General features: G+C 49.3%; 7 non-coding genes across 7 annotated transcripts; 4 read left to right on the top strand and 3 right to left on the bottom strand.

Annotated features, from left to right (window-relative positions):
- Positions 1-8,067: 8,067 nt before the first annotated feature.
- On the top strand, positions 8,068-8,139 carry trnag-ucc (transfer RNA glycine (anticodon UCC)). Its single transcript has one exon. It is a non-coding gene; the product is annotated as a tRNA-Gly (tRNA).
- Positions 8,140-8,961: 822 nt separating this feature from the next.
- On the bottom strand, positions 8,962-9,103 carry LOC148631196 (U4 spliceosomal RNA). Its single transcript, XR_015934824.1, has one exon. It is a non-coding gene; the product is annotated as a U4 spliceosomal RNA (small nuclear RNA).
- A 653-nt stretch (positions 9,104-9,756) lies between these two features.
- Positions 9,757-9,828, top strand: trnag-ucc (transfer RNA glycine (anticodon UCC)). Its single transcript has one exon. It is a non-coding gene; the product is annotated as a tRNA-Gly (tRNA).
- Positions 9,829-10,651: 823 nt separating this feature from the next.
- On the bottom strand, positions 10,652-10,793 carry LOC148631198 (U4 spliceosomal RNA). Its single transcript, XR_015934834.1, has one exon. It is a non-coding gene; the product is annotated as a U4 spliceosomal RNA (small nuclear RNA).
- A 4,575-nt stretch (positions 10,794-15,368) lies between these two features.
- On the bottom strand, positions 15,369-15,441 carry trnak-cuu (transfer RNA lysine (anticodon CUU)). Its single transcript has one exon. It is a non-coding gene; the product is annotated as a tRNA-Lys (tRNA).
- Positions 15,442-16,999: 1,558 nt separating this feature from the next.
- On the top strand, positions 17,000-17,071 carry trnae-uuc (transfer RNA glutamic acid (anticodon UUC)). Its single transcript has one exon. It is a non-coding gene; the product is annotated as a tRNA-Glu (tRNA).
- A 2,578-nt stretch (positions 17,072-19,649) lies between these two features.
- trnat-agu (transfer RNA threonine (anticodon AGU)) lies at positions 19,650-19,723 on the top strand. The gene has a single exon. It is a non-coding gene; the product is annotated as a tRNA-Thr (tRNA).
- The last annotated feature ends 4,005 nt before the right edge of the window (positions 19,724-23,728 follow it).

Consider the following 23,728-nt stretch of genomic DNA (forward strand, 5'->3'; position numbering starts at 1 on the left):
CCTGTCCAACTGGGTAAGTACTTCCGGGCCACCCCTGTGGGTTTGGCAAATTGGAAGTACAGGACCTTGTCTCCTACTTGGAGTTCCTGGTTAACTGCCTTTCAGTCATAGTATGCTTTCCTACCCTCTGCACTCCTTCCCAGATTGTTCTGGGCAAAAGCAAAGGTTGCCTGCAGATGTGCTCGCAGGTCTGACACATACTGATGGGCCGTAGCAGCCCCAGTCGTGCTCAGGTCCTCCACCCCATAAAGACAGTGTAGGGGAAGAGTCATCTTCCGACTTGTCATCATCTCAAAAGGTGGGACCCCCGTAGAGCAATGGGGCGTAGCTCGGATGGCCATCAGAACCAGGGGCAGCTTAATGTCTCAGTCCCTACTGCTGTTGAAGACAAACTTTTTGAGCATACTAACCACCGTTCGGTTTGCCCTTTCTGCCTGGCCCGAGGATTGAGGGTGGTAGGAGATATGCAACTGGGTCTTGACCCCAAGCATATTCCACAGGGTTGCCATTACTGTAGCTGTGAAATGGGTTCCCCGATCCGAGACCACGGTCAGGGGGAATCCCCATCGACTGAACACATGGTTCACCAACAGCACTGCAGTTGTCTCTGCCGTGTCGTTGGGTGCTGGGAGGCACTCAATCCATTTTGTGAATGCACACGTAACAGTGAGGAAATATTTGTTCCCTCTGGATGACCTCACCAGCGGCCCCACCCAATCCATTTGAAGATTGGACCAGGTGAATGTCATGCCCTTTTTCTGGAGTGGTGCACGGTGCAAGGGCCGTGATGGTTGGAACTGGCTACACGTCAGACACCCCTTTACATACGCGGCGATGTCTTGGCCCATGTGAGGCCAGAATGCCACCTGCTGGATAGTGTCGTATGTAGCCTTGATTCCCCGGTGACCCCCACAGGGTTCGTCATGAGCATGTTGGATCATGACCCCCCGATGACAGTGGGGAACTACCCACTTTGGGACACCTTGTGCAACTGGTACACAAACCAACAACCCCTTTATAATTTTTAGGTTGTCTTTCACCTCTGCCAGCTCCTTCAACTCCAGAGACTGGCTCAGCACCTGCTCCGAAAGAGGTTGACGCACTGGGTCAGCGATATGCTGATACATTTGCCCAATTGCTGGGTCCTGTTTCTGCATTTCCGCAAGATCGGTGTTAAAACCCTGTGACCCAAGCACTACAGATTGAGGGTCAGCTCCGACATCCTGTCTAGCCCTGCTTCGGGTGACCGCCTTGACCTCAGCCACGAATTCTGGGGGTAGCCATTCCTGCTGGAACTGCCAGGGTTCACCCTCTAAGGCGCCAGATTTGGCCAACCGGTCGGCCTCATCATTCCCGTCTTTGTCTGGTCCCTTCACCTGGGAGTGTCCCTTCACCTTCCTCCAGTAAACCATCATTCCAGCCTCGGTCGTGAGCTTGTCACTGGCCAGGAACAACTCTTTGTTCTTTACTTCCTTGCCCCGGGCATTTTTCATGCCGTTACCCTTCCAATACGGAACGTGAGACACGAAGCTATGTCGGGCGTAGTTCGAGTCACTACAGATGACAAACTGTTTAAGGCCATGTGTCAGGGCCTGCTGGAGGGTGATCAGCACCCCAGCTACTTCCGCATACTGACTAGTCTTTGGTCCTAGCTTATAGCGGGTCGGCCCACAGGGAGTATTGTCTTGCCAGACTACTCCTACCCCTGCTAGCACCTGCTGTTCGTGGCGAAAAGAGCAACCGTCAACATAGGCCATGGGTAAGCCCTGGCCCACGTTCTCATCGTAGTACCGATGATTGTTCGGTAGCTCAGCAGCGGGAATTGTTTCTGGAGCTTCCATGTCAGTGTCACAGCCGTGACACACTTGGCCCAAAGCCAGGCCCTGTCCCAGGTACATTTTCTTGCTCTGTGCATAACGTACCTCTATCTCATAGCCTTGTAGGGCCATCATTCATGCCACAATCCTGCTATTTGACACCCTGCCCGCTTTCAGTCTCTGGCTATGCAGGAATGTCACAGGTTGGTGGCAGGTTTCGATGATGATCTTTTGTCCCCCAACATAACTACGGAAGTGTTCTACCGACCAGACCGTAGACAACAGGGCCTTCTCGCAGTCCAAGAACTTTTGCTCCACTGGGCTCAGGGCTCGACTGGCATATGCCACCACCCTTCGCTCTTGGTTATATTCCTGACTCAGAGCAGCCCCAAGGCAGTGCTCTGAGAACCCTGCTTCAAGGTAGAAGACCTTATTTTTGTCAGGGTAGGCCAAGCTAGGTAAAGCACTACCGAGTCTGCGCTTCAGCTCCATCACAGCCTGTTCTGGGGAAGGCCCCCACTCAAAGGGCACGTCTTTCTGCAACAGCTTGTGGAGGGGCCTTGCTATTTCAGCGTAATCCTCAATGAACTGCTGGGAATAATTACATACTCCCAGAAAGCTGCGCAGTTCAGACAGGTTAGTGGGCGACTTCATATTCTGGATAGCTTGGACTCTGCTGGACTGTGGCTGTATGCCTTGGGCTCCAACCAACAGTCCCACGTACTCCACTTGGGTCCTACACCACTGTCCCTTAGCCAGGGACAGTTTGGCCCCTGCACAGGAGAGCTGGGTCAACACATGCCTGATCTCGGCCATGTGTTCTTCCCAGGTCTGACTCCTCATCAGAATATTGTCCACATAGACCAGGTTGCCCCTGGCGGCTGCATCACTCATGGCTTTGTGCAGAAATATGTTGAACTCCACTGGGGAGTTGGAATACCCAAAGGGGCATCGATTCCAGGTGAACTGCCTGTTTCCAAAGGAAAAGGCCAGTTTGTACTGGTCTGTTGGTTCTACCTTAAGGGTCCAGAACCCATTGGCCACATCCACTGTGGTGAAATATTTCGCTGTTGTCACCTTGGCTAACTCCTGATCTAGGTAGATCATTGGCCATCGTGACAAAGGAACCTGTTTATTCAGCTGCCAGTAGTCAATGGTCAGACGCCATTTACCATTGGGTTTCAGCACCGGCCACAGTGGGGAGTTATAAGTGGAGTTACACTCCCTTATGATCTGACGCTCTAGTAGAGCATCCAACGTCTGCTTTATGGACTCGTATGCCGTGAGGGAATGCGATACTGCCTGACATAGGTTGGGCGGGCGCCAGGGGCCGTTGGAATGCGCACTGTGTTCAAATCCGTCACCCCGCAGTCATAGGCGTCCCGTGCAAACACTTCCCGGAAATCCTGGAAATTCTGACGCAGCTGCTGACGCTGGCTTTCCGTTTCCAGGGCATCTGCCTTGCCAACCTGTTCCTGTACCTGCTCTAGGAACCCCGCTTTTGACGGCATGGCGGTATCCCGGGTCGTACTCTCGGCTGAGTGGTCCATCGGAACACCTGCGTGTACTGTGTACACAACCATCTCATCCTTATCGCTAAGGTCCACCCTGCACACCTCCTGGTTGCAGAATCCCTCTATTGGCATAATTGCAATCATCCGCCGGGGGTAGGTGTAGTACACCTGCTCGGTTCCCCCCTCCCTGGCCAAGGGACCAGGGAGCTGCCCCAGTACTGGGATGGCCAGTTCGAAATCATAGAAACCATTGTCAATTACCAGTCCCATGTCAGTGCGAGCAGGGATTTTGACATCTTGTTTTGCTATGTTCTGCACCAACAGGCAGGTGGCTCGGCCATTCCGTTCCAGTCTGGGGGTACAACAGACTGCTAGGTTCAGTCTGATAAACTGAGCTGATGGTTGGAAGAAAACCATCTCAGCGTCCATTCTCTGTCCCTTCTTTAGGACAAGGCGTACTGGAAACCCTGCTGTTGACACAGGAACGATCAGGTCCGATTCGCTTACTACCTGGCAGGCCTGAGGAATCGTCTGACCTGACCGAATGTTCTCGGGGTCACCGCTTAGAGAGTGGGCATCTGGGTCCACCCGTGTCCACAGCACACTGTTTACTGTGTCCAGCTGGGCGCCCAGTCGAACCAATAGGTACTTCCAATAGGAAGTAGTGAGCAAACTTCCTTTTTCCGATGGAGATGGAAGCTTCACAGCTTCCTTTGCTCCAAATGGACCTATGAGATGGGGGTGCCCACCACAGAACCTGTGACTGCGTCACCAGGGTCACCTGACAGCTTCGCGACAGGTCCTCGAACAGACCTTCACTGATTATGGACTTCTCAGAGCTGAGGCTAAGAATTACATCATCAACCTGCACTTCTGCCACCTGGACCCCCTCCCACCACCATGGGGTGGTAGTCCTGGACCCCCTGAGGTACCAGAGTGCACAGAAAGGACTCCCATTCATTACCGGACAGGGAGATCCACTCTTCTTCAGGGATGAAAAGGGGGTGTGCTTTACCTGGCGGGTCAAGCAGCTGCTTGGAGCACTGCTCCTGTAGTTGGGAGACCGTGGGAGTGCTGGCCTGGGCAGGACTTCCCTGTAGTTTTGGAAAGCAAGAAGAGACATTTATTCTCGTCCAGAGGAACCAGGAGGAACCTCCAACTCAGCTATAGTGTTCAGTGGGCACTGTGTGATCACAGCATAACCACTGAATCCCCCTTTTTGCTGTGCAACAGGCTTAGGGTTTTTGACCTGAGCCCACAATTTTCCACGCTGGCAGTCCACCAGAGGCTCCAGCCTGTCAAGCAGGTCTTGGCCAATGAGTAGTGGCTCTGTTTTAAACCTAGAGATGTAAACAGGATGCACCACGTTCATTGGCCCGAACCTAAGTGCCACCCACACTCGGTGTGTGATCTTGGCATGATCCTGGGTATAGCTGGAAATATCTATCTTACACGGTTCTACCTTAAGTCTGATGCCTTTTCCTTTCGCTACTCGTTTGAGCTCGCTGAGTAGATCGGCTGACATCAAACTAATTTCAGCCCCAGTGTCAATCAGTGCTTCTCTATCTAAGACGTTTTCAAGAGAAACCTTGATATAAATACGCCTTGCTTTGCCTTTCTGGCTGAGATTCCCTAAGAATTGTTGGAAGCCTGCCTTTTCTTTGACTTCAGGGGCGGGGTCAGCGCCCAACTCAGAGTCACAGCCTTCTTCCAGGCAGGAACCCTCCCACCCAATCAGATAGACTGAGGGAGGGGCTTGGGACGGATCCCCGCCTCCTCCAGTGAGAAGGGGCGTGGTCCCCCTAAGCTCATTCACACTTCCGGCATTCTGTGCGGAAGGTTTACCCTGTCCTGATCTCTCAGGCAGGGCTTGTTCAAGCCTGGCCAGGCGGGCTGCAGTTGACTCCCTTCGTCCAGTCTTATGATAGGCTCTGCCTGAGCCCTTGCCTTCCCCGTAGCGCTCACGGCGGCTCTGACACTTAGTGCGGTCCTGCCTGCCTATTTTGCGCCAGGGCTTAGCGAGCTCAGGAACCTCAGCTGCCTCGAGCTGAGGCGAGTCGTCAACCCTGCTGGCTTTAGTGGCGAACACGGCCGTTTTAGCAGGTTTTCGCTCTGAGGAAGCAGAGACTTCAGCTCCCCAGGCTTTTTGAGCCAACCTTCTAATGTCAGACATTTTCATCGCTTTTGCATCAGTGTGCATCACAATCATTTTCCTGACTGAGGGATGCAGATTAGCAATGAATAAACCTTTGAAATTCACGTTCTCTTCGCAACCCTCTTCATTCCGCCCTGCAAAATAAGTGCGCCTAAGCCTCTGATAATAGTCGCGAGGGGCTTCAGCTTTTTCGTGCTTAATATGGTGCACAGCAGCCACGGCAGCTATGGGATCGATAAAAGCCGAAAATTCTCCAATCATTGCCTGACACAGCTCCTCAAAGCTATTACAGACCTCCGGTCCTTGTCTAGACATCCACTCGTGGACCGCTCGGCTGGTAGTTTTCCTTACTAACATAGCCTTTTCCTGTTCGGACGCTTCGGGCATAAACTGCAAAGTATATCTCAGCTCATCGATGTAGGTCTCCACATTATTCCCTGACACTGACGGGTTAAACCTTTCTACATCTTTGGCTAACTGCCTCAGGGAGTGGAGGTTAATTTTTACGGTTTCTCCGCGGGCAGGGAGACGGCCGTGATCAGGAGCAGGGGGTCTATGCCTGAACTGACTCGCCCTTGCGTTTCGCGCAGGACTCGGCGATCTCCCCTATGCCGATCCGACCACAGACCCTGGCCGGGAGAAACCTCCTCCCGGCGCGCTGGGTGAGCGCTCCGGGCTGCTAGGTGGGCTGGCATGCAAGTGGGATCTAGTCTATTTTGCTTCCAGTACGGCAGCATCTGACTCCTTTTGCCTTTCCTGGCTGAGCTCATTTAAATTCTCAATTTCTTTTTCTTTTTCTTTCAAGCTCGCTTCCAGGTCTCTCCTAGCTACCTCAGCCGCAGTTTCTCTAGCAGACAAGTCATCTAATTTACCTAAAGCTTCCCTGAGTCAGTCTTCACTTTCCTCATTTTTCACTCTCTTTTCTCTGATTATATCCAACAACTCAACTCGCTCCGCCTTATATCTTTCTAGCGTTCCCTGAAGCTTTTGAAACTTTGTCAGCTCGGACAAAGACAGTTCCAGCTGTTTAGCTAGATTTAAGGTGAAACTCGATAGGACCAGAACTGCTTTCACAGACCCTCCTGTGTTAAGCTGGTTCGCTACCTTAGCTACTAAATCTACTTGCAGCTTCTCAATATCAACAAAGTTCAACTTTTCGATACCACTCCAGTAACCAGGATTGTCGTCGCTAGAAATAGTACTTATAAGCGACTCCACTTCAGACATTTTAGCAGCCATTGTCATTACGTCAGAGAAACTTTAAGAGTATTACTTTTTTTTTTCTTTTTCCAAAATACAGTATGGAATCTAGACACCCGAGCAGATGGATTTCCAATCAGCACACGTTACACTAAACGCTAGAAAACAGGGGGATTTCTTTACGCAGTTATCAGCACACCCGGTATTCGCGTATAGAAGCCGCGGTGCTGTGCTGAACTTGAACTCACAGCAACATCAGTTATTCTGTGCGACTGATTCTCATTTCATTCTTAACTCGCCCACCCAGGGACGCCATTAAATGTAATGGTTTGATGGGTTTACTGAGACAATTATTAATTGTAGCAGTAATCACGAGGTTGTTCGTTGGGGCTTTTAGAAAATCAATCGTCAGAACAACTAACAACGCACACACAGGGGTTCAATACACTAGATACATTTATTAATATAAATTGTGCACCAAACATATACTAGTCTGCCTGGATACGAGTGGCAGACCTTACTGTGAGGGTTATCAATATACAAGGTATATAATCCCGAAGAGATGCAAACACAAAGAGATACACAACAGAGAATATATGTCAATATATATCGTTCGGTTACCAAATCGCTAATCAGTGTTATTACCCACTGTTACTCTAAACTCGGAAGTAAATACATTACTCATGAATTAAATTGATAACAACTTGTGTTGAGGTACAATTGAATTCTCGAGACGCAATGTAGAACATGGGGTTTACTTATCCACTGTGTATGGATTTGGAATTTCCCGGCACGAACACCAAACCAGCTGACAGGCTCTGTTGCAGCCTCTGTTCCAGCGGTTGTCCAATGGGCATTGTCCCGGCATCCTCTGGCTACCGGCCAACCAGTCAAGGTGCAGCTCGGAGTAGGACGGACGGAGGAATCTGACTGCGGCGCGCAGGGCAGTCGTTGCTCCGAGGGGATCTACCAGCAGTCCGGCTGGCTGGTAGAAAGTCTCTATGCACAGAGTGTGACCGCGAGTCCTCACAAGTCACTCTTGTGCCTGGGAAGAAGCTGGTTCGTTCCCGGTCCAGCACTGCTTCTGAATAAGCTATTCAGGTTGTCGACGAGGGTCCAGCTGTAGGGTCCAACTGTCCAACACAAACACAATCTGTAGCGTTTAGCGTGACATAGTCTTGCAGGCATCGTGCTGTCTCACTGCAATACTATACCGCTGGAGGAAACAGTCCATCTGGCCATGAAACTCATTTGAACGTCTAGCTACAGCAACTAACAATATCATGATTTATTCAGGATGTGTGGAATCAGCACGTCCCGGAGACAGCTTCCGAAATCGTGAGCATTCTCTGGTGGTGTCCTGCAGGGAGCCTGTGGGCGTGCGTTGGTGGTATAGTGGTGAGCATAGCTGCCTTCCAAGCAGTTGACCCGGGTTCGATTCCCGGCCAACGCAGTGGCGATTGGTTCCAAATGCTGTCATGAGCCTTGGATTGTGACTAGCAAAGCGAAGCCTTTTGAAAGAGCAAAACGGAATTGAAGGAGAATCTTACAGGGGATTCTGAGCGGTGTCTGCATACACGCAGTCCGATACGGGTGCTGAAAGCTTGAGCTACTCTCAATGTCATGCTGCCTTTCCCCGGAGTAAATCTGTTACATTGAAAGAATGCTTCTGGCAGGTTCAAAAAGGGACCCTTGTTAATTGGAGAAATCAATGATTTCGAATGAATTCTGTATGCGTTAAAAGACAGCTATACACAGAAAACATGCAGGACACTGCTCATGATGTCTCAGTGCGTTTTTCCAAGCCATCTGACAAAGCCCGCCCACTGAAAACTGCAGCACATCGTGTAAAGACGTTCAACTTTGTAACTACTGCACGCACAGGAAGCAGAATAAATTCCTCTTTTCAAACTGTCAAAGGTTTGCTTTGCGAACGCTGCAGGACATCGCACAATCTCTTTTGAACGGGGACAAACCATTTCTTATGGGGCGCAGTAAGTACAGACGTTTAAAAAGCTCCACTCATGCCGACGATGCAGCATGAAGAAGCGCAACCTAACGTTTGACAGACAAAAGCCGGGCGCCGCTACGAGCAATATGAAATCAAACTGACAGCACACGGCGTTTCGCGCTGACTCAAAAGTGATCTCGACAGACGCTGTTCTCTGCATAACGCTGAAAGAGCTAAAGAGCGTTTCTGTTGAGACGTAACAAGCTCGTTTCTTTCTACCATGATGTCACCATGACCAAATCTGTCTTTAAACACCTTGCTCAGTCTCTGACGAGACAGTCAAAAATTGCTTTCGCCGATTGTATTGCAAACCGGCGGAAGCGGGGTATTGGGAAAAGTTTTCAACTAGCAATAATCGCGCCTCGGCTAAACCTCACAGGCTACGATACTGCCACTGCGCAAAGCTGACAGTAGCCAGGCAACCGCGGGGATCCTATGGAAATCGTTATCGATCGTCTCATGGCATGTCGTTGCGGTAACGCTTCATATTTGTCGTCTTCTTCTTCTTCTAGCTTGAGGTTTTGAAGAATTTCATGACAGACAAGGGCTCCGTTGGGAACAAAGGGCGTTGTGAGAAAACCGTTGCTTATTTTCAGCAGCAGAAATACAAGCCTTTAAATACAAGATGACAGAACAATGACGAAGGGCGTGCCGGGAGGAACTCATGCACTACAGAGGAAAGGGGGCGGGCACGTACAGTTCACATTCAAGCCACAAGTACTCTTCTCGGATGTTACACAAACATATCCTAACGTCTTGAAAGCATTGCAGCATGTTTGTGTCCCACTTCCCGTGGCTGCAGGACGACTGACACGAACGGACAAACACAATCTGTGGCGTTTAGCGTGACATAGTCTTGCAGGCATCGTGCTGTCTCACTGCAATACTATACCGCTGGAGGAAACAGTCCATCTGGCCATGAAACTCATTTGAACGTCTGGCTACAGCAACTAACAATATCATGATTTATTCAGGATGTGTGGAATCAGCACGTCCCGGAGACAGCTTCCGAAATCGTGAGCATTCTCTGGTGGTGTCCTGCAGGGCGCCTGTGGGCGTGCGTTGGTGGTATAGTGGTGAGCATAGCTGCCTTCCAAGCAGTTGACCCGGGTTCGATTCCCGGCCAACGCAGTGGCGATTGGTTCCAAATGCTGTCATGAGCCTTGGATTGTGACTAGCAAAGCGAAGCCTTTTGAAAGAGCAAAACGGAATTGAAGGAGAATCTTACAGGGGATTCTGAGCGGTGTCTGCATACACACAGTCCGATACGGGTGCTGAAAGCTTGAGCTACTCTCAATGTCATGCTGCCTTTCCCCGGAGTAAATCTGTTACATTGAAAGAATGCTTCTGGCAGGTTCAAAAAGGGACCCTTGTTAATAGGAGAAATCAATGATTTCGAATGAATTCTGTATGCGTTAAAAGACAGCTATACACAGAAAACATGCAGGACACTGCTCATGATGTTTCCCGAGCCGAAACAGTGCGTTTTTCCAAGCCATTTGACAAAGCCCGCCCACTGAAAACTGCAGCAGATCGTGTAAAGGCGTTCAACTTTGTAACTACTGCACGCACAGGAAGCAGAATAAATTCCTCTTTTCAAACTGTCAAAGGTTTGCTGCAGGACATCGCACAATCTCTTTTGAACGGGGACAAACGATTTCTTATGGGGCGCAGTAAGTACAGACGTTTATAAAGCTCCACTCATGCCGACGATGCAGCATGAAGAAGCGCAACCTAACGTTTGACAGACAAAAGCCGGGCGCCGCTACAAGCAATATGAAATCAAACTGACAGCACACGGCGTTTCGCGCTGACTCAAAAGTGATCTCGACAGACGCTGTTCTCTGCATAACGCTGAAAGAGCTAAAGAGCGTTTCTGTTGAAACGTAACAAGCTCGTTTCTTTCTATCATGATGTCACCATGACAAAATCTGTCTTTAAACACCTTGCTCAGTCTCTGACGAGACTATCAAAAATTGCTTTCGCCGATTGTATTGCAAACCGGCGGAAGGGGGGTATTGGGAAAAGTTTTCAACTAGTAATAATCACGCCTCGGCTAAACCTCACAGGCTACGATACTGCCACTGCGCAAAGCTGACGGTTGCCAGGCAACCGCGGGGATCCTACGGAAACGTTATCAATCGTCTCATGGCATGTCGTTGCTGTAACGCTTCATATTTGTCGTCTTCTTCTTCTAGTTTGAGGTTTTGAAGAATTTCATGACAGACAAGGGCTCCGTCGGAAACAAAGGGCGTTGTGAGAAAACCGTTGCTTATTTTCAGCTGCAGGAATACAACCCTTTAAATACAAGATGACAGAACAATGACGAAGGGCATGCCGGGAGGAACTCATGCACTACAGAGGAAAGGGGGCGGGCACGTACAGTTCACATTCAAGCCACAAGTACTCTTCTCGGATGTTGCATAAACAAATCCTAACGTCCTGAAAGCATTGCAGCATGTTTGTGTCCCACTTCCCGTGGTTGCAGGACGACTGACACGAACGGACAAACACAATCTGTGGCGTTTAGCGTGACATAGTCTTGCAGGCATCGTGCTGTCTCACTGCAATACTATACCGCTGGAGGAAACAGCCCGGGTTCGATGAGCCTTGGAATGTGACTAGGAAAGTGAAGCCTTTTGAAAGAGGTAAAACACTGCTCAAAGGAACTGAGGGAGAATCTTACAGGGGATTCTGAGCGGTGTCTAAATAAATAAATTCTTCAGCGTCCGCGGATGGCATTTTGCAGCTGGAAACAGATGTCGACGCTTTTTGAACAGAGCACCAAAAAAGCGTCTTTTTTGAAGGTACGGGTATTGAGCATTGGTGGTTCAGTGGAAGAATTCTTGCCTGCTAAGTAAGAGGCTCGGGTTCGATTCCTGGCCAATGCAGTGGCTTTTGCATGCTCACCACTATACCACCAACACACGCCCACAGGATCCCAGCAGGACACCACCAGAGAATGCTCACGATTTCGGAAGCTGTCTCCGGGACGTGCTGATTCCACACATCCTGAATAAATCATGATATTGTTAGTTGCTGTAGCTAGACGTTCAAATGAGTTTCATGGCCAGATGGACTGTTTCCTCCAGCGGTATAGTATTGCAGTGAGACAGCACGATGCCTGCAAGACTATGTCACGCTAAACGCCACAGATTGTGTTTGTCCAAATTTGAACTTTCACAAAAGCATGCTAGCAGACAAATGCGCCTCAGAGGACTTAAGGCTGGCTTCAAGTTGGAATGATAAAGTCTCCCCGTCCGGTTAGGAAAAGGGAACTTTGTTAGACAGAAAGAAGGAAGTAACAATAACGGAGAATTGTGTGCAAGGATTTTAGAAGCTGCGCAGCCCTGCAGTTTCAATAGCCCTTTTATTCGTGTTAGATGCTGGAATTGCCTTTTTTTGACGCTCTTACGAATGCGATGTCAACGAAAACAGAACAAAGCACAAAAAAACCCTCAAGTCCTGCAGTTGGATAGAATGCCGGATTTCTGCATGAATGGCTCCTAACATGTGATCTCATCTTTATCTAAGTCATAATAATCAATAAAGAGAGTCTGATTTAACAAACAACACACGCCCAACATTTGACATTGCTGTTTTAACAAATGTTTTAAACAATCAAGGTCATTGATGGAAAAAGTACGTGAACCCTTATATTAAGGAGCTAGTGGAACCTCCTTTATTGACAAAAACCTCAACCCCCACTTTCTGTAGCGGCTGGTCAGACCTGAGCAGCGGTCAGGAGGCATTTTGGCCTATTCCTCTATGCAAAACTGTTTCAGTTCATGTATATTTTTGGGATGTCTTGCGCTGAACGGCCTGCTTCAGATCATGCCACAGCACTTCAATGGGATTGGGGTCAGGACTCTTACTTGGCCATCCCAAAATACGGAATTTCTTCTGTTTCAGCCACTCTGTTGTTGATGTACTCCTTTGTTTTTGTCATGTTGCATGACCCAGCGTCTTTCGAGTTTTAGATCACAGGCAGACACCCTGACATTCTGCTGTAGAATTTCCTGATACATCTTGGAATTCATCGGTCCCTCGATGATTGCAAGCCGTACAGCCTCCGCCATGCTTCCCAGGTGGGATGAGGTTTTGGAGTTGGTATGCAGTGTTTTGTTATCTCCAAACATAACGCTGTGCACATTTACCAACAAGTTCAACTTTTGTCACGTCTGTCCACAGAACATTGTTCCAGGAGTTGCTGTGGAACATCCATGTGGTCTTTAGCAAACTTGAGAGGGGCAGTGGTGGTTTTTTTGTTGGGGAGAGCAGTGGTTTCCTCCGTGGTGACCTCGGATGATCACCACTCCTGTTCAGATTTCTTCTTATGGTGGACTCATGAACACAGACGTAAGACAAAGTCAACCACCTGTTCGCTAGATCCCATCCCCACTCAGCTAGTCAAAGATTCCCTCGAAGGACTGGCAGGACCTATAATTAGTATGATGAATGCATCGCTTGCGTCAGGCGTTGTACCTGATCAATTTAAGGTAGCGGTTGTTAGACCGCTCCTTAAGAAGTCAAATTTGGATCCACAAGTTCTTAACAACTACAGGCCTGTCTCAAAGGTCCCATTTCAATCTAAAAGTCTTGAGAGAATAGTTGTTGCCCAACGTCAATCGTATCTGGATTCAAATAATATAATTGAGAAATTTCAGTCTGGTTTCTGAAACTGCATTAACGAGAGTCGTAAATGATATTCTCTTAGCTACTGATGCGGGGAATGCAACAGTGCTTGTGCTTCTAGATCTTAGAGCTGCCTTTGACACGGTTGACCTCTCTGTTTTGTTACACAGGCTTGAGTTTGAGGTTGGCTTATCTGGAACCGTCCTTCAGTGGTTTACTTCACATTTTACTCATCGTTTTCATTATGTTCAAATATCTAATAATTGTACTGCTTCATCAACGTCACCAGTTCAATTTGGGGTACCAGACGGATCAGTGCCGGGACCAATATTGCTCTCTCTCTCTACATGCTGCTGCTAGGTAGGATAATACGAAAAAATAATATGAACTTTCATTCATATGCTGATGACACTCAAATAAACATTTTGTTTACACCAAATGACAACTCTTCTATTATCACTTTAGTTAAATGCATTAATGAAGGAAAGACTTGGATGTGTGAAAACTTTTTGTTACTCAACTCTGAGAAAACTGAGGATCTGTTGATCGGAGGCAACAATACTGATAGGACTACTATAACTTCAGCACTTAACTCAGAGGATTTAAACATTTGCCTCAAAGAGACAGCACGTAACCTAGGCGGCATATTAGACACAAGGCTCTTAACAACTTGCATTGTTAAGTGCCTTGGGACAACCTTGTTGTGAAAGGCGCTATATAGAAATACATTGATTTGAACTGAATTGACAATGTAAAATGTTGTGTGTTGTTTGTTAAACAAGACTGTCTTTATTTATTATTATGCGTCAGATGAAGATCAGATCACATTTTAAGAGCCATTCATGTAGAAATCCAGATCATTCGTGTTTTAAAAGTCGCGGGAAGAGCGAAATGGGTGCTTTTCCTTTGTTGCGCAGACACACGACAACACCGTAGGGGGCAGGACTCGAAGCTTCGCGGGGAGACCCCGACGGCTTTTTAATCCATCGCCCTAACCACTCGGCCACGGCTGCAGCGCATGCTGCTTTCTTGATACAGTCTAACATAGAGTGCCGGGCGGCGGTGGAAACCTTTTTCAAAGTCGCTTTTGGTTTAACAACAACAAAAAAAAATTTCACAAAATGCATGCTAGCAGACAAATGCGCCTCGGAGAACTTAAGGCTGGCTTCAAGTTGGAATGATAGTCTCCCCGTCCGGTCAGGAAAAGGGAACTTTGTTAGACAGAAAGAAGGAAGTAACAATAACGGAGAATTGTGTGCAAGGATTTTAGAAGCTGCGCAGCCCTGCAGTTTCAATAGCCCTTTTATTCGTGTTAGATGCTGGAATTGCCTTTTTTTGACGCTCTTACGAATGCGATGTCAACGAAAACAGAACAAAGCACAAAAAACCCTCAAGTCCTGCAGTTGGATAGTTGGATAGAATGCCGTTACGCGTCCAAGCCGTATTTTCAAGACGTGATTCCCTGAGTCCCAAAAATTTGTAAGTTCTTTGGATGATCTGTGGACCGATCTTTCACGATGAAGAATTCCTTAAGAAGAATAGATCTCGGCCCACCATCCCAATGCCTCCATCTCAAAACAGCAACCTCCCACTGCCCTTAGTCTGCAAGGCAGTCCTTTCAAGTGCGATGATGACGCCGGGACCTTCGTTGCCTATTGTACGAGCTGAACTTTTGTGCTCATCAATTCAACGGTCTTTCCATCAACTCATCTTGTCTTTTGACGCTTCGTGTTTTGTGCTCCTTTGACTATCGGCATATCGGGTGACTGCAAACACTGAAGTTCTTGCTTACGGAGTGTGGAACAGTGTTTTCAAGTGATCGCTGTTCTGTCATGTTGACGCCGAGTGAATCTTTCTTTGGCAACATGGGCAGGCTGACAGCAAAAGTAATGGCAAATTTCTTGACTTATTTCTGAATATGAATGTTCTTTAGAAAAGGGATGCGGCATTGCTTCTCCCCCGTGTAAAGGTCACGCATTCCAGACGTGGTTATGAGCGAACAGTTGCCGCAAGTGTTTGAAAAGAGCAAGCAGCCATGCCCCGTGTGAGGATCAAACTCAGGACCTTCAGATAAAGAGACTGACGCGCTACCAACTACGCCAACGAGGCCAGCTGCAGTGCACAGCCGGAAAGTTTGCCTCATATGGATTTCAGTCGCCCGTTCCCTAATCTTCAGACGCCCTCTGCTGGATGTTGCATTTGCCTTTTGATCTCACCGATACTTTTTTGGTCTGTTTCTGTTGCGAGTCCGTTTTTCAGATCTCACCTAGCACAAGTCTCTCTGGCTGAAGTGGCCTCTCTGCTTCAGCATCGTGCCCTCACTCAGCCATTAAAAATTGGGAAATGCAGAAGCAAAAACTGCCCTCTCTCAGCCACCGAAACGTGTGCGGCTCGCCTTGCACTCTCTGCGCCTCGCATATTTATGGAGCTGTCTGCTCTTCTTTCTGTTGAAGTACGCAAGTTACGGGGCGTACTGCAGACTATGATGTGCTCAATGACAGCTTTCAAGATTTGAAAACTATGAGCTTGATGGCTCAAGTCGAACGAATGTGGTTGTTACGCAATTGATGATCAAACGCACATATTCTAACGATTCGTGAGAGTATGTTCTAAAGGTCCCTGGCTCGATCCCGGGTTTCGGCATTTTGTTTCATCGCTCCCTTTGTTCCTCTCTCCAGCGCCCCCTGCCTAAAATGACGCGTCCCTTTCTCAGCCCGAAACGCAAGCGATACACCAGCAACAAACCGTACAGGTTTCCGTAGTGTAGTGGTTATCACGTTTGCCTAACATGCGAAAGGTCCCAGGTTCGAGACTGGGTGCAAACAGCCTCTTCTTGCACGCTCCTGCACTTCACAGAGGTCTTGAACCACCAGTCATTTGTTCCCAATGTATTTCCGGTGCGTTCATGCACTCTTGTACCAAACGCACGTTTTTTCTGTACCTGGAGCCGATCATTTGCAATTGGGCTGTCCCGACAGACCAAGACGAGCTGTCGGCTCAAAAGCAGCGCAACACCTGCGAGAACAACAGAAAGATTAGTACCCAGCGGGGGCCTCTTAGTGAGCCCAAAATCTAATCAAGAATCGACTCCAGCAACAGGGCTGGGCGCATTGTTCCATACTCCGACCACTCTTGGTGTAAACAGGTCCCTCCTGGTCTCTGCATGAAATGCACTTTCCTGCGTTTGCTTTGGTGTAACTGGCTTCCCCTGCATGGGCGAATGTGAAGAAGATCCTTAGTAAGTCATTGAAGAAACCCGAGAAGAGGTCGGAGTGGCCTCTGTCGTTCATCAACGATCCAGTCAGGCAGTACTCCTCTGTAAAGCGCCGTTCGTTCACATCGATTGGCTTTTTTTTGCCTTCATTCATGCAAGTAGTAAAAGCAGACGCCCCTATTCTGCCGTGACCCAGATTTGAACCAGGGTTGTTGCGGCCACAACGCAAAGTACTGACCACTATACGATCACGGCGAGTTACCGATACACACGTGGCAGGGCGGAAAAGGCTGTGCTCTCTTCGTGTGACATAAACGGAAAAGTCCTGACGTTGCATTTCAACTGAGTCCCAGTATACATCGACCCTTCGACACTTTGAGTGACAACTCTCTTGCGTTTTCTCATATTTATGTAGTTTGCTTGCATGATGCCGGGAACAGGAGGGTTGTTCGCTGCCATATGGTCTAGTGGTTAGGATTCCTGGCTTTCACCCAGGCGGCCCTGGTTCGACTCCCGGTATGGGAACGTGTCAGTTTTGCCTCCTGCTTTCCAAAAGATCAGCACCGTGTACGAAGGAGCCGCATTAAAACTACTCGAACGTGCAAAACGTGCGAGAAGAGGGGGCGCTTGTTTCCAGCCGAAACTTCTCGCGTGTGAGACCAGCTGACCATCGCTGCAGGAGGTGGGAGGGTTACTCTGGTAGACAGGGCTGACCTTCGGCAATAGGATCTATACTCTCCAAGATGATATTTGCACTTTCTGGAGAGGCGATTTTCTCCACGTCAGCAGCCCGATTTCGTCGATTGCGTGGAGAGGGCTGTAGAATGTGACGCCGCCTTTCCTGCTCCGTCCATGACAGGCGTGCTGGTCTCTGGAGAGAGAGCACGGTCCATCAGCGCACTCCAATAAAGGCACTGGAAGCAGCTGAATCGCATTGGCGAAGCTCAGCACTGGGCCGCTGGGCATGTCTTACCACCGTTTCCGTAGTGTAGTGGTTATCACGTTCGCCTCACACGCGAAAGGTCCCCGGTTTGAAACCGGGCGAAAACAGACTTCTTTTGTCGCCACGCACAAAAGGGGATTGGGGATTCGCCTAGCGCTGTGATCGAACAGACCCACTCACCTCTTAGTGTGGCGGGATCTGCACAGTGCATGTCGCAGCGCATCCTTCTTTCACTTCAATGCGCGTCCTGATGTACCCCGGTCTCCCGCGTGACAGGTGGAGACAGGTGACAGGTCCGCGTGACAGGTCCTATACTAACGAGGAAGACATCGCTCTCTCCGACCCCCGGCATCGTGTCCCGACCCACCGTGCTGGAAGCCGACTCGTGCTGTGATTCCTTTACGGAGCAGAAATGACAACCGAGGAGCCGAGAGATCATTTCAGCATTTCGCGTCTGAACGGAAAACACAAACGACCAACTCGGAATGATTTGCCTTTGACGCTTATCAAAGCGTTCTTTGTGCATCGAACAGACCCACTCACCTCTTAGTGTGGCGGGATCTGCACAGTGCATGTCGCAGCGCTCCCTGCTTTCACTTCAATGTGCTTCCTGATGTCGAGTCGTGTGCTGTGCGGAGGCTCTGAAAGCGAGAGCAATGAAAAGGTGCACGACGCTGTGTTAGAAAACAGAGAAGTGAAAGGCAGTCCTTTCTCTAAGGAGGTAAAAGAAAAGCTACGCCCCGTCGGGGAATCGAACCCCGGTCTCCCACGTGACAGGCAGGGATACTTGCCACTATACTAACGAGGAAGACATCGGATGCTCCCACCCCCGGCATCGTGTCCCGACCCAGCGTGCTGGAAGGCGACGCGTGCTGTGATTCCTTTACGGAGCAGAAATGACAACCGAGGAGCCGAGAGATCATTTCAGCATTTCGCGTCTGAACGGAAAACACAAACGACCAACTCAGAATGACTTGCTTTGGACGCTTTTCAAAGCGTTCTTTGTGCATGACGACTGCGCCGCCTAGCAGATGCAAATGGGTTCTACAACTTTGAAGTAGCAAATGGAAGAGGGCTAAGCCCCCTCTCTTTTAGCCCAGGTTCGATCTGTCTCCCAGAATCACCAGGGCGCACACACACACACCCGTGCCGTTGAAGTGCTCTGCTTCATTTCTAAGGGCAACTCAACATTCACTCCTACCCCGAGTGCAGAAAAGACAGCGTCCGCAGCAACAACAGCTCAGGTCTCTGCACAGGAGCTAAGCTGCCCCCATCTCCTCTGCTCTGCGGCTCCTGCAGAGCGGAGTCCTGCCTGGAGCCGTGTTTACAGGCGGCGGCTCCCCACGCTCTGTCTGTGCGTCGTGAAATTAATTAATAACGTTAATAAATTTATAAAGTTAATAAAGTTATAAATTAGAAATTAATAACGATATAATTATATTCATGTACCGCAACACAAGAATAGTACACGCTGTACATTGTCTGTCGATAATGTTTCTGTAGTGCTTTAGTGGGTTAGGTTCCTGACTTCCATGTCACACGGTCTATGATTGAATCCCATGGAACTATGACTTTATTTTTTAACAAACATTTCTTTGAAAAAATGAAACGTTTCCCTTGGTCAGAGATTAAATAAAACCTCACTTTTTTAGGTTTTACTGTGCAGAGTGAGGTTTTACCTCACTTTTTTTGAGCAGAAGGTTTACTGTGACCTGAGAAGGGCTGGCATCCAATCACGGTGGTAAATACACACAAGCTCTCACTCATCTGAGCTACACGGCTCTCACTCATCTCGGGTGCGCCGAGCTGGTACGGAACATATTGAACTGATCGATGGCGAATTGTCTCTCAGACAGGCTTTTCACCTCTAAGCTCCCTGACTGACAGTGATCAGCTAGGTAGTGAAACAGTCAGCTGCTTCTAAGCCTTAAACAGCTGCATCTCGGCGCTTCCACGGAGAGATGATTTTAAAGCCGAACATCACCCATTGGGAACACCTTACTATCACTAGTTTAAGAGACTCTTAAGGTCTTGCAGAGGTGCCTGTCTAATAGCATGCGCTTTGCAAGCTATAGGTGTTTAGGCTGAGGCAGAATGCCTGTTAACAAAATGTTTTTCTAAAGGTGTGTCCAAGTGGCTGCAAAAGGACAACACTCCTGGGGCGCTGTGGCTTAGTTGGTTAAAGTGCCTGCCTAGTAAACAGGAGATCCTGGGTTCGAATCCCAGCGGTGCCTTCTTTGTTCTGTCTTCTTGAACAGTACTGGTCATTATAGACAACCGCCTACGGCTAGACTTAATTAAATGCAAGTATTCATTTCCTGTCTTTAACGGGACTTGTTTTTCTTAAAATGGATGCAACTTGCAAAACATGAAATACAAACCTTGCTAATCAGCGCTAGCGGCTGGCAAAAAAAAAAGAAGTCAGCAATGTTTTTTTCTTTAAAAAGAAAGAACAGACCTGTAGACCTGTTTTATTTGTAGGGCAGGGCGCATTCCCAAACGCGAATCTCCTGTTTTAGAAGTGAGGCTTATTAATAAGAAAGAATTAAGTGTTTCTGAGCTTTCACAAATTAGGCCTCATCTCTCTGTTCATCTCTGTGGTGCAGCCACAGAGAATCTATTCATGCAGGCTGATTTAAGGTTTCCCTTGATAAGGGACAGCTCCCAAAGGGGGATGCACTTAGCTAAGCCTGGCTATCATGATCAATGGTCATCCATTGGCGCCTATCTGTCTAGGGAGTGCCAGATGGACATCTGGACTGCATTCCTAAGTGTCAGGAGTAAGTGACTCATATCTCACCTTGATCAACCAATCAGGGACTGGTAGGGCCGAGTAACCCACGTGGGACTCTGATGCCCATGGATCTTTCAGCCGAAAGCTGAAGTTCCTCCAGGTAAAAACAGGCAACACAGAGAGCCTGAGAGATTCAGTGGGAATTCAGTAGAGATTTCTGTGGAGTTTTCTAAAGGGAATTCAAAGGAGAATTCCAGGGCAGGACAGCCCAGGAGCAGAAGGCTCCCAAGGGCAGGACATTCTCACAGCGCACCTCCTGACCATCCTGAGACTCAGCCCGGACAACCACGGAACGGCCAGTGTGTCCGAGTGCCAGAACTTTCCTTCTAAGAGTATAGAGCGGAGGTTGCCAGAGAGTAACCAGAGGATCCACCCGAGGTTAGCACCAGCAGCAGGCCTCGTGAACAGGTCGGAACTGTGGACAGTTGAATCACTATTCAGAACTAGCTCTTCATCAGGAACGAACCGGTCTTCTTCTTGACTTGCTGGGACCCATAGTCATCTTTTCTCCTGTGCACAAACTTTGCTAGTTAAAGCCAACACTAACTAGCCGGTCAGTGAGCATCAGCAGGGCACCGTCGCAACCCGCACAGCACAGCCTGGCACCTAGACAGAGAGCGCGGATTGGACAGAAACAAGCGTGCAACTGCTTCTTTGTGCCCGCAGGAGATCTGAATCCCCAGAGATTGGATGAGTATTCAACTTCACTGCATTACTGCTCGAGAATTCAATTGTTATCCCAACCAGTTGATATCAATTTAATTCCTAAGAGTTATGTACTTGTTTTCAGTATCTAATGTAGAAGTTATAACCAGGTTCATTTATGAAATGGTCTAAATGAATGATATACTGAACGTATGTCCTCTTGATATGTGTAACACTTTGTAACTGACTGAATATATACCTTTTGTATTCTGATAACCCTCTCGATAAGATCTGTTCGTTTTACATGCATATTCTATGTATTGTAACGCCCTCGCCTGGTGGTGAGGAGGAAGCGCCCCTAGGCGCTCGTAGTACCGCTGGGCATGCTGGGAGTGGTAGCCGGAGTGCGGCCTATGCGAGAGAAGCTCGCCCCAAACCCAAAGTCCGTCAAGGCCCTCTGCGCCCTGTGGGAGGCCTTGGAGGTAAAGGACGGGGTGCTGCGCCGGGGGTGGCGGGTACCCTCCAGTGGCGAGGTACGGTGGCGGCTGATGGTGCCTTGGTCGCTCCGCGGGGCGGTGCTCCGAGCAGTGCATGGCCAGCCGGGCGTGGGGCACTTTGGCGGTAAAAAAACCCTGCAGCGCCTCCGAGGCCATTTTTATTGGGGTCTTTGCCACCGGGACGTGGAGCGGTACTGCCGAACGTGTGCAGTGTGCGTGGCGCAGAAGGGTCCCCCCGAGCGCTCTCGGGCCCCCCTCCAACAACACCAGGTGGGGGCTCCTATGGAGCGGGTGGGGGTGGACGTTTTGGGCCCGTTTCCGCGCACCGAGGCCGGGAACCTCTACGTCTTGGTGGCCATGGATTATTTTATGAAGTGGCCGGAGGCCTACGCCCTCCCGGACCAGAGTGCCCCCACGGTGGCCGATGCACTGCTGGAGGGGATGTTTGCCTGGCTGGGGGTGCCGGAGGAATTACATAGTGACCAGGGGCGTAACTTCGAGTCCCAGGTCTTAGCCAGAGTGTGCCAGCGCCTGGGGATCACTAAGACGCGGACCACACCGCTGCATCCCCAGAGCAACGGGTTGGTGGAGCGGTTTAATCGTACGCTCACCACCCAGCTGGCCACCCTGGTGTCCCGGCACCAACGGGACTGGGACCGCCACCTCCCCCTTGCGCTCTGGGCGTATAGGACCGCGGTCCAGGAATCCACCGGGTGCACCCCGGCCTCACTCATGCTGGGCCGGGAAATGTGAACCCCGGTGGACCTGGTCTTCGGCCCGCCGCCCGGAGACTGGTCGGCACCGCTGGCTGGACCGGACAACGAGTGGGACCTGCGGCAGCGGATGCAGCAGGTGCACAGCTTTGCACGGACCCACCTGACACAGGCGGGGGTCCGGCAGAAGCGGCACTACGACCTGCGCTGCAGGGGGCCTGCCTTCCAGCCCGGGGACTCGGTTTGGGTGTACAACCAGCGCCACCGCAAATGCCTCAGCCCTAAGCTGGCGCCGTCGTGGGAGGGGCCCGCTGAGGTACTCTGGGTGGTGGGCGAGGTCTGCTACCGTGTCCGGTTGCGAACATGGGGGAGAGTGGTGGTCCTGCACCGAGACCGCCTGGCCCCCTACCGGGCCCGGGAGGAGGAGCCGTGTGGGGAGGCTCTAGAGGACCAGCCGGGGCTGGAGCCGGCCGATAGTGGGGCGTCCGTGGGTCGCCAGCCGTCACCGTGGCGCAGCGGCTGCTCACGCAGGGTTCCACAGCAGTTAGCCGAGTACGAGTACAGCCTGAGGGGGGTGTTCGACGTCGGCGAGATGCCAGACGCTTCAGGTTTTTAAGGAGTAAGAGTGCAGGGGGTCTAAACCTGCGATCCAGTGTGTTGAAGTATTTCACAACACTACCCCTAGCACATCTGGAAATAAATCCTCATAATGATTATTGCCCTGGGCATGTACCAAAAAATCACTGAGCATATATATATATATCACTGTGTTGAAGCTAGAGACACAGAATAACTGCAAGCACATCCTAAATACAGTGTTCCTGCACCTTTGACCTCATCCAGAATGTATCGTTTTTTGAAAGGGATTGCTGTCAGAATGCACAACTGAATCCCAAACAGAATCTCTAGTCAAATATGATCATTTGTGAAACAGGCAAATGAGTCTCTCAGGTGCCCATTTTCAGACACAATTATGCAATACTTTCACCATGCGTTGAGCAATAGGGATTAAAGATACCAGAGGTAAGGTTTAAAAGTGATTCTGAGGTGCAACACATCAGCGATACAGCTAGGCATCTGAAATGTGGGGTTTGAGAGCCCTTCAGGGAACACCGTACCCTAAAGGTACCAAAAGTCCACTAGTATAAGCATTAAGTCACTGTCACCCCTGTTACAATGTGATTGCTACATATCTTCATTTCTTTGGTTTTTAAGGAGTAAGAGTGCAGGGGGTCTAAATCTGCGATCCAGTGTGTTGAAGTATTTCACAACACTACCTGTAGCCCGTCTGGAAATAAATCCTCATTCTGATTATTGACCTGGGCATGTACCAATAAATCACTGAGCATATATATATATCACTGTGTTGAAGCTAGAGACCTTTATGTAATATTATGATGCTAAAATGTCATTTTCACATATATTAATGTAATAAATGATTGCTTATGCTTTATAAACAAATCTAATTAAAATAAAAGCTTACGTTTTGTATTTATCTTGTACCATAGAACATGATTTGCTTTGTATTTCAAGCCCACAAAGTGTCCAACTGACGCACTACATGATATAAGGAAGATTATCACATGCATA

The sequence above is a fragment of the Lepisosteus platostomus genome, unplaced genomic scaffold, assembly GCF_059453375.1.
Source record: "Lepisosteus platostomus isolate fLepPlt1 unplaced genomic scaffold, fLepPlt1.hap1 Scaffold_79_H1, whole genome shotgun sequence".
NCBI lineage: Eukaryota > Metazoa > Chordata > Actinopteri > Semionotiformes > Lepisosteidae > Lepisosteus > Lepisosteus platostomus.